This window comes from Carassius auratus, chromosome 36, assembly GCF_003368295.1.
Source record: "Carassius auratus strain Wakin chromosome 36, ASM336829v1, whole genome shotgun sequence".
Lineage (NCBI taxonomy): Eukaryota > Metazoa > Chordata > Actinopteri > Cypriniformes > Cyprinidae > Carassius > Carassius auratus.
Window position 1 is genome coordinate 8,095,089 of NC_039278.1, and position 10,087 is coordinate 8,105,175.

The window sequence follows — 10,087 nt, forward strand, 5'->3', positions numbered from 1 at the left end:
CACGAACACCTGACTCGACTCTGGAGAGTTCACCGGAACCTGACTCGACTCTGGAGAGTTCGCGAACACCTGACTCGACTCTGGAGAGTTCACCGGAACCTGACTCGACTCTGGAGAGTTCACCAGAACCTGACTTGACTCTGGAGGGTCAACTGGCACCTGACTCGACTCTGGACTGCCTGTGGAGACGTGAGGTGCCTCGGCTTCGGGCACCGCCTCTGGAAAAGCCTCGGGCACCGCCTCAGACACGGCTTTGGGAGCAGCCTCGTGCACCGCCTCGGCCTCCGGAACAGCATTGGGCACCACCTCGGCCTCCGGAACAGCATCGGGCACCGCCTCGGCCTGCGGAACAGCAACGGGCCCCGACCTCCTGGACGGCAGCGGCCTGCACGGGAACGTCCTCCTGGTGGCCATCTTGTGCTGTGGCGCTGGTCTGGCGGCCATCTTGTGCTGAGGCGCTGGCTCAGCAGCCATGATGTGAACCGTCTTGGGAATCTCTAGGATCTTAGATAACATCTCGAAGTAATCGAGAAAGGTGTCAGCGGCCATCTTGGGCGTTGGTGCTGAGCTGGCAGTTGCACTGTGGTGTGAGGCTGGCTTCCATCTTGCCTCGTGGTGCAGGGTTGGTGGCCATGCACCGCAGCGGCGCTGGGTTGACGGCCATCTTGTGCTGTGGCGCTGGACCTGCGGCCATCATGGGCAGTGTCGCTGGCTTTCTTCTTTTGCCCTGGTGAGACGGCGGCTCTGGTCCCTCCCACGTGAGCCCCGAGTCGAAGGGGGGCCATGGTGGAGAGCGATGCTGAGCTTCCTCTCGCCCATCTCCTCCTCGGCGCCCTCCCCTGGTCCCGCGAAACACGACCAGGCCCTCAAACCGATCGCTTCTCTCCCACTCGGTGGTTGGGGAAGAAGCGTTAACCGACATACTGGATCTCTGCGTGACGGAGTCCTTCAGGTGGAGGCTCAGGGGGAGGGATGGACGGTACAATAAAATAAAGTAAATGTTATTATTATTATTATTATTGTTGTTGTTGTACTTAATCGATGTACGTGCATGTCTTGTATATTATTCATTTAGAAATGCAATAATAAATGTGTGTGTGTGTGTATATATATATATATATATATATATATATATATATATATATATATATACCTAATTCACCTAAATAATCTATTGTATTTATTTGAAGTAAATTTTACAGTAAAGAATAAAGATTAAAAATTACAGTAAATATTTACAGCAGTAAGATAATCAAAATAGCTCCACAGGATACCAAATGCTATAGAAAACACACAAAATAACACTCAGAATGTGCCTTGAAGGAAGCGTGCTTTTCTAACAGAGCTGAAAGAAAATGTCCTGCCAGGCAGGAAGTGAAACAGATGGAGCATGTATCCATAGAACTAGAAAGTGAGAAAAGAAATCAAATGTTATGCGAGAATCTTCACCGCATGTCACAACTGGGCGTCAATGATTTGTGCCGTCAAGAGCGGAGAACGGTTACCTCATTGCTGGTCTCTGATGCCTGTTTACATATTTGGAGTAGAAATCTCATAAATACAAAGGGAACAAAAGCATATAGTTGAAACGCCGATCATCGACTCAAACATGCTACAGCTGCAGACTGAGGAGCATTTCAATAAAACGTTAATCTCTCAGTGTGAGGCTGAAGCTGTGACTGCAGATCTGACGATAATGCCATGTATTGTTCTAGCATCACTTTCAAATCTTCTATTTATTTTATTAATTATCTCTTTCATTTACTACCTTAGGAAACTGGCAAGAATATAGCTAATTATGAATTTTAATAGGATTAGGGGATCTGTTGCCATCATCTCTTCTGAGTATTGTGGAGCCTAATTCATTCAGCAGAGAGACGATTAATCAAGTGATGTGACTTGTGAGTGTTCTGCTTCATAAAGTTTCTCAGAATTCATAGCCCGGCTCATTTTATTCAAATAATGTCATTTGCGAACCTGCGGTGGAATGTATAATATGAAAGGCCATTAGATGCAAGTTCGACCTTCACATCGGCTAGTGAAAAAACTCTTGTTCAGAATAATTAATATTTTACAGCAGCGCTCAGAAGATTCAACATACAGATGCTATTTGTAAGAGATACAGCTATTTGAAAATGAAATAGATATAGGCAAGAAGGTCTACAAAGTCACAGGTAAGATGTACTTGAATAGATATTATGTAATATAGGAAATTACACTCTAACTTCTCAAGGGAACAATGCTAAAAATAAATGCTTTACAACCCTTACCAAATGCTTTATTTTACAGGTATATATATACATTATCATACTAATCCACTTTACTTTGATGCTTATGTTTACTGTACATGTTCAGCAAATATTTACCTAAAGCAACATTATTTGGCAGGTGAGTAGACTGAGTCTGCTGGATAATGAGGGATAGAGCGCTCTTTTTTTCCCTGAGAAATCAACTGGGACAAAAACTCAAGGCAATTTTAGCTTAATATAGACATAATGACTGACAAATGCAGGGGATGAAAAAAAAACCCTGATACATGCTTCAAAAGATTAACAAAACTGCATTCAGTGAATTACCTGGAGAGTGGTCTTTACCTTTGATTAAAAGTGAAATCCACCAGTGTGTCAGCAAACCCATTAAGACCAGCTTGCCTGGCTTATAGTTCATTAAGCAATTGATTTGATGACTGTTATCCTTTAGTGCTTTATTAGTTTTAGAGTTAGAGTTGCACAATCATTTTATGTCTGAAATCAAATAATGAAGCTAATCTCCTTGGCTGGAATTGTTGTTTCTGTATCCAATAATAGATGTTAAACCAATACTTCTAAAAGGGTGGGGTCAGACTGGAGTAGTGGCTGCTAAAAATTCAGCTTTGCATCACAGGTAACAAATTAAATCTTAAAATATGTTAATATATAAATAGGTTGCTTTTAATTGTAATTATATTTCACAATATTTTTTACTTATTTATTTTTTACTGTATTTTTATTATGTAAGTATTCATTAGTCAAATAACTAATTATTTTGAATTAAATTAAATTCACATTTATTTGTATAGTGTTTTTCAAAATGCATATAGCAGCTAACTAGATAAAAATGTAGAATTAATGAATTAAAGTTTTAAATAAATTAAAATGTATTTGTTACAAGCAAGGTGTGTGGAAACAGGCAGGACTATGAAGATGTCATAAGTCCAATAATCGCTTTAATAATCCGCAATAGATAACGGTAACATTCACAATACTCGACAAAACATAACTGTACAGATATAAATGAGGATAATTAATCAAACTCAGGTGGACATAATGACACAATCAGACACATGGAAAAATTAAGGAGCAATGGAGACAAAAAATGGTGAATTGAATCAGGAAGATGATTGGTGGAGGATCCCAAGGCGGAGATGAAGAGCTGATGAGCCGGGGGCGACACAGAGGATCCAGAGGGCCACGGCGAAGCAGATAGTTCTGGTGACTGAGGTGGAGATGGGAATCCGGAAGGCCGTGGTGAAGCCGGAGTGACAGAGGTGGAGCCGCAGGGAAGGAGGAGCCAGACAGAGCCTGAGGAACAAGGCGAAGCCAGAGGAGTGTAGTCCAAGGACGGCGGATGGTTGACGTCTCACCAAGATGGAGCTGGAGGGACGATGGAGCCCAGTGGAGCTGGTGGACCTGGAGACGAGGGAACTAGGAGCCAAGTTGAAGCCAATGGATTGAAGGAACGCGGTGGAGTCCATGATTCGAAGGCTGGAATCGGAGATGAGGAATCCTCCAAACTTAAAACCAGTGGAGCAGGAGATAGGCAGACCAACAGCGAGTCCACACCACAGATAGTGAGCTGAGGGTGAGCAGAGAGGCTGACTGGATCCAATGGAGAGGGTGTTGAGAAAGGGAACAAGTCCATGAGGAGGTGGGAAAGGGAGGTTGGGTGCGATATTTTTCCAGGTAAACAGGTCAGGTGAAAACTAAAGGACGGGTATCTCTGAATGCAAGTCTATTAAATCTCCCAGGTTCAGTTTGTGCTCACCCCCAGTGATGGTGCCATGGGCGGGGCTTTCCATTGCCAGCTCTAGCCACAGTCGCTTGTGCTACCGGCTCTTGCACCTGTTCATTTGGGGCTCAGGCTCCAGGGCGATCATCAGCTCTGTTGCTCCTGATGGCGATTGCTCTGGCTCCCTGCGGCAGGCTCAGGTACTCCGTCTTAGGTGAGCTCGAGTGGTCCTTGACTGGGCTCTGGGTCCAGATTGGGGCTGGTGTCATTGTCCGATGAAGACATCGATGCTCTCTCGGGGACCATCACTGGACAACTGCGCTTGTGTAGTGTTATTAAGTCCAGCTAGATAGAACGAGCAGAGGGAGCTGTCTGGGTAGTGTGTCAGGTTAGCCACCTCCATTTGTCACTTGATGCATCAGCAATAAGGGATATCCATGCGACCAAGAAGCCCCTCAGGGTGATCTGGCCAGACATCCAGGAATTTCCTTGCAGTGCTGTGCTGGGACTGATGATCAAGAAGGCTCCCACAGAAACCTATGATCTGGCTGCCTGATACCGGAAGCATAAAGCCGAAACAGAGCTATCATACCGGCTGGACATAATGCTGATGAGTGTTTAGTAAACTCTTTGATTGAGCACTGCAAAGAAAACTCACACACATAACACCAGCAATTTAATATAATAATAAGTATATATAGTATGGATCATACTCAGCCACCCTGGTTCCCGCGCTGGAGCCCGCTCAAGAGGAGAACCTAACCTCAGTCAGGTGGAGTGCTGGTGCTTATAGGGGAGTTAGGAAGGGGAAGATAAGGGCAGATGTAAAACCCCCAAAGTGAGTGAGTACATACTCAAGTATCGCTCTGATCTGGATGAAAGTGATGATGCCTTGTGTGGATTACCTCCCTTTACCTATCTTCCTTTGACCCGCGATTCCTCGTTTTTAATAGCAAACGGCATGTTTGAGGATCGGCAGACGGAAACACATTGTGGTGCGTCAAAACAGACTGTATATATTTATCTATATATATATAGATCTGCTAACACAGCAGCATTCAACAACAAATTTACTTTTTGTTCATTTAAATTAACGACAACACCTTTGGTAAGACAGGTTTTAAAGTCCCCCAGTAAGATAAATTCTTGTAATTGCTCAAAAGTAATGGTCTTACTGGAGAGACACCATTTTTCAAACATTACTCTTTTCTCTCTCGCAAATTCTACATGCATCTGTCTCTCTGACTTTGCATGCATTTGAAACTTTTGGCGATAGGCTTCAGGAACTAGTTCATAGCCTCTGAGAACAGCGGTTTTAAGGATATCATAATCGAGAGACTGCTCAATTGGTAACAACACGCAAATCTGAGCTTTACCTGTTAAGCTAAATTGCAGCAATAATGCCCACATATCACTCGGCCATTTAAGATTACCCACGATGCGCTTTAAAGCGACAAAGTAGGCATCAACCTCTGACTTGTGGAAGGGAGGAATTGTGGAAACACATTGAGTCAAGTCAGACATTCGACAGCCATAATTCCTGATGTTAACACGCAGGGAAAATGTGTAACAAATGCCTTGTAGATACAAACGGGGTAAATAATGTTTTTATGTTTTGATTAAATGATAGTTAACACTAAGTGTAGTTGAAATCCTAACAATTAAAAATGTTTACAATAGTGCTGTCATTATAACGTTAGCCTATATGACAGTAGTTATTAATGTTCTGCATGTCTGTTTTGAGCTGCGCGCTGAAGATGAGCAGTAGAGTGACACATTTGATAGCTAGTTTTTAATCATTGGGATTAAACTAATAATTTCATGTAGAATACGCTTTGTTATTTATACAACATAACATTAATATTAGGACTTATAGGTTATCTGCAAAAAGAGCCGAATGCAAATGAACGTGTCTGCGTGGCTCTGAATGCAAATTTTGTGGACTCATTCTTCACGAAACAATGTGCAGAAACACAGCAGCTAAACTCTAAACATTCACAGCATTTTATTATAATGGTGTTTTCATTATAATGGTATGAGTGTGACAGTCCAGTCATAGTTATTAATATTCTGCATTGTTTGACCTGCTCGTACTCTGAAGAGATATCACGGTAGTACTACAATGAAGCGATTGACTCAAAACCAAATGCGTCTTATATAAGGTAAATAATATATTCACGATATATATACAGTGAGAATAGGTTTCCTGCTCACCTCCACCGACCGTACTGCTATAGTACGGAGTTTAACCTCTCTATCAGTTTCTGCCTCTACCACTCTGAGTTTTAACCGTAAATTCTCATTCTCCTGCTTTTTAACTTCAAGGTCTAATTCCTTTAGACGAATGGATAAGGCTGGATCAAAGCTCGCACTTTCAATAGTATTTACACCAGAAGCAAGCTCTTCAGCCACCGCATTTGTCGCAACCGCAGGCTGTTTGCCAACTTCTGGTAAAATACAACTGTATACGAGCTGTTCAAACAAATAATCCTTAATTTCCTTTTTTTCTAAATAATCCTTATAATCCTTTAATTAATTATCTTCTTTTACTAACTCTATATTAAAGAATTCTGCTATCAAAATCAGATCTTTTTTTTTCTACATTTATGAAAGATCTCTGTTGAGGGAGATTTGATTTTGATTTGATTGTTTTTTCAATGTATGCTTCAGACACGGGTCACAACATGGTGTTCCCCATAGCGACACCTAAAGGATGCAGTGCGAAGTTCCCTTGAAAGGGAACTATTTTTATATGACTTATTTATCAGTGATTTCAGATGCCAATAAATAAATAAACACACAAAATAAACTTTGTAATCTTGCAGAAAAAGGGTAAAAAACAAACAAAAACCGCAAATTAATTAATAGTACATGTATTGTACATGGAAAGTACATTTATTTATTTATTATTACTTTTTCATCATTTATATGCAAAAAAAAACAAACAAACAAAAAACCTCAATTAGCCTCACACAACAAGACTTATTCTAGCAAAAAAAAAAAAAACACCCACTAAGACAGGAAGACACAGTCTGATTGACAAATGACCAGTAGTTCAGTCACTGTTCAATTTGTTGTAGGCAAATTTACAAGCAGGTGATTCTGATTCTGTGTAGGTTTGGTCAATGATATTCAATATGGAAATTGGCAACAAACTACTGTACAGTAAGAACAATCCCCCATCCCCATATCAAACCCTACCCATGATAAAATAAGACAGAAATCTTGTGGGAAATTGTTCCACATATCTATAGAAGAAGATGAGTGTGTGTGGAGGAACAGAGCTCTTTCATGTGGTGATGTGTTGGGATGTGGACTAACTTAAAACACACCAGCTAAAGCCACTGGGATTTAGAAGCATTGCCCCAGGGACCCACTCCCCACATAAAGCCCCTTCACCCCTCACTATGTGTTTCAGGTGTGATACTCGTGTTCAAGAGATGTGGGGGAGCTTTAAGATCTTTGCAAAGTACTGTCTACCTCTCCAAACTCTTCTGAACTGATGCATGTACAAAGTGAACAGCTTTGGTACGAAACAAATTCTGCTAGCCCACTGAAAGGTGTAGAGAGCTCAGGAAACAGCACAGACTTCCTCAGCACATTCACTATGGTCAGGTCTTGATGCCCAATTCCAATTTGTTGACTATATACACCATATCTGCATTTGCACTATGCACTTTATGAATCAACCCAAGGCAGACATTAATCAACATTAAGCCACCTATTCTGTTGATTGAGCTTAACTTGTATTGAATCTGGAATAGACTTTTAAGTCTAAACTAAACTAAAACGCTTAAGTATCACTTCATTAATACACAATATGAAACCACATCTGTAACAGACTCTAGACTGGAGTCTATGAGAATATTGTTGATAAGGCAACAGATAGTTAATTACACTGATAAAGATGTCACTGCTCTGATGAAATATTAACTCTATATGTCTCTCTTATACACAAGAGCAGCTTTATCCTTTAGCTCTCCTGCCGTTGCTACTTCCTGGAAGCATCATAATGTTTCATGCTGCTCTGACTGTGGGAGTTATAATTAAATAATGCTAATGCATTGCTTATGCCCTCCAAACACTGCTGCCTAAAGCAGGATTTTAGGATTGTGCTGCAGTGGCCTATAATGCTGTGAATAATGGCTTTCCATCAAAAGTTAATCTAAACATAGAAGCTTATGTAAGACAGAGCAGCACTTGAAGATCTTTTTGCCGCAAAGCCAAGGACTTATTGCTATTCGAAAAAAGAATAAGGACATTATTCATACAAATCAGCAATGGAAATCATGCAAATGTATGCAACAACTGCATTTCCACACCGAGCAGTAAGATTAATAGACAAAGAAGTATCTGCTTTCTTTTTTAAGCAAAGCATATAAAGCAGAGGATGCGTTATGGAGCATCTGATGATGATTCATGGCATTTGGATTTTTGAAAGAGCACAATTTGCGCCTGCAACATTTAAAGAAGTGCACAAAACAAAGCAAATGTTTTGCGAATTGAATATTGAAAGTGTTAATGTAGGCTGTCAACTGATTGGAAAATGTTCATAAAATGAATTGCATAATATGGCAGTTAACCTACACAGTATTGCAGTTAATTCCATATATAAATATAAGCTGAGGAAAAACCGGTAACACTTTATTTTGATAGTCCACTTTAGACATTCTACTAGCAGTAAGTAACTTTGCAACTACATGTCAACTAGCAGTTAGTAGAGTCTTAGCAGACTGTCTGCTTAATATCTTCTAACACTTTCTTTGTCAACTAACTGTCAACTTATACTAAGCCTAAACCTACCCCTAACACTAACCCTAAACCTACCCTAACAGTCTACTCTGAGAGTTAGTAGACATGTAGTTCCAAATTTCTGAGATTTAGTTGATATGTAGTTGACATGTAGCTACAAAGTTACTTATAGTCAGTATAATGTCTAAAGTGGACTATCGAAATAAAGTGTAACCGAAAAACCTGTCAAATGTAGATAATTCACGACATTATTGTGTATATAAATTTATGATGAGGAAAAACCTGTCAAATGTAGATAATTCATGACATTATTGTGACAAAAAAATGGCTTTAGAAGTCAGTATCTTCTTATTTTTGTTTTATGCAAACTTGCAAATTCATGTAGGTGCTAACTTTGAATTGCTTTGATGGTATTAAAAAAGTGAATTAATCAGGCACATGATTATCTGTGCTTAATGTTTTTTGTTTAATTATTTGAATAATAATAATAATAATAATAATAATAATAATAATAATGATAATCATCATCATCATCTTCATCATCAACATTTCAAAAATGTATAAACCTAATCATTCAAAGTAGCACTTGTTAAAAAAAAAATCTGTTTGTGTGTGTATATACAAATTTGAGGAACATATATATATATATATATATATATATATATATATATATATATATATATATATATATATATATATATATGTTCCTCAAATTTGGATTTGTGGCTGTGATTGAATATATTTTTTTGCCAACCATCAAAGAAGATCTTGCATAGAGCTACATGGTAAACATCTGGTGATATGGTCCTAATATGAAGATCAGGCCAAACTTTATAAAGAGCAAACTGTTGCTGAGCAACTCTTCAGAGTGCACTATATTTTACAGTAAACACAGACAGACTGAAAATCCTACCTGCTCTCGTTCCACCTAAATGTGATACCCCAGTCACGACGGTAAACCTAAAAAAGGGATACGACCAGACACGACTGGCTTTTGGTTGGCTGGTGCGAAAGACAACTCCATCTTCAAATACACAGCCGAGGACTTTATGATGTGCTGCCCAAAGCGTAACGTAGAAATAGTGGACATTAATTCCTGTAAAAATAAAAACCAGAGCCAAAGACAGAGCTTAAGCTTAATGGTCAATGATAAATAACAGTGTTCACAATATATATATATATATATATATATATATATATATATATATATATATATATATATATATATATATATATATATATATATATATATATATTAGTTGACTATATTTATAGTTTTTTCTATCTCTCCTGTAAAACATGCTCCAATCATATTAATTTGAGTTTTAACTACTGAAAAATGTACAGT

General features: G+C 39.4%; 1 pseudogene; it reads right to left on the reverse strand.

The window, feature by feature from the left end:
- The window catches only part of LOC113055632 (bis(5'-adenosyl)-triphosphatase-like), a 165,232-nt pseudogene extending 155,403 nt beyond the window's left edge, over positions 1–9,829 (reverse strand).
- Positions 9,830–10,087: the final 258 nt, after the last annotated feature.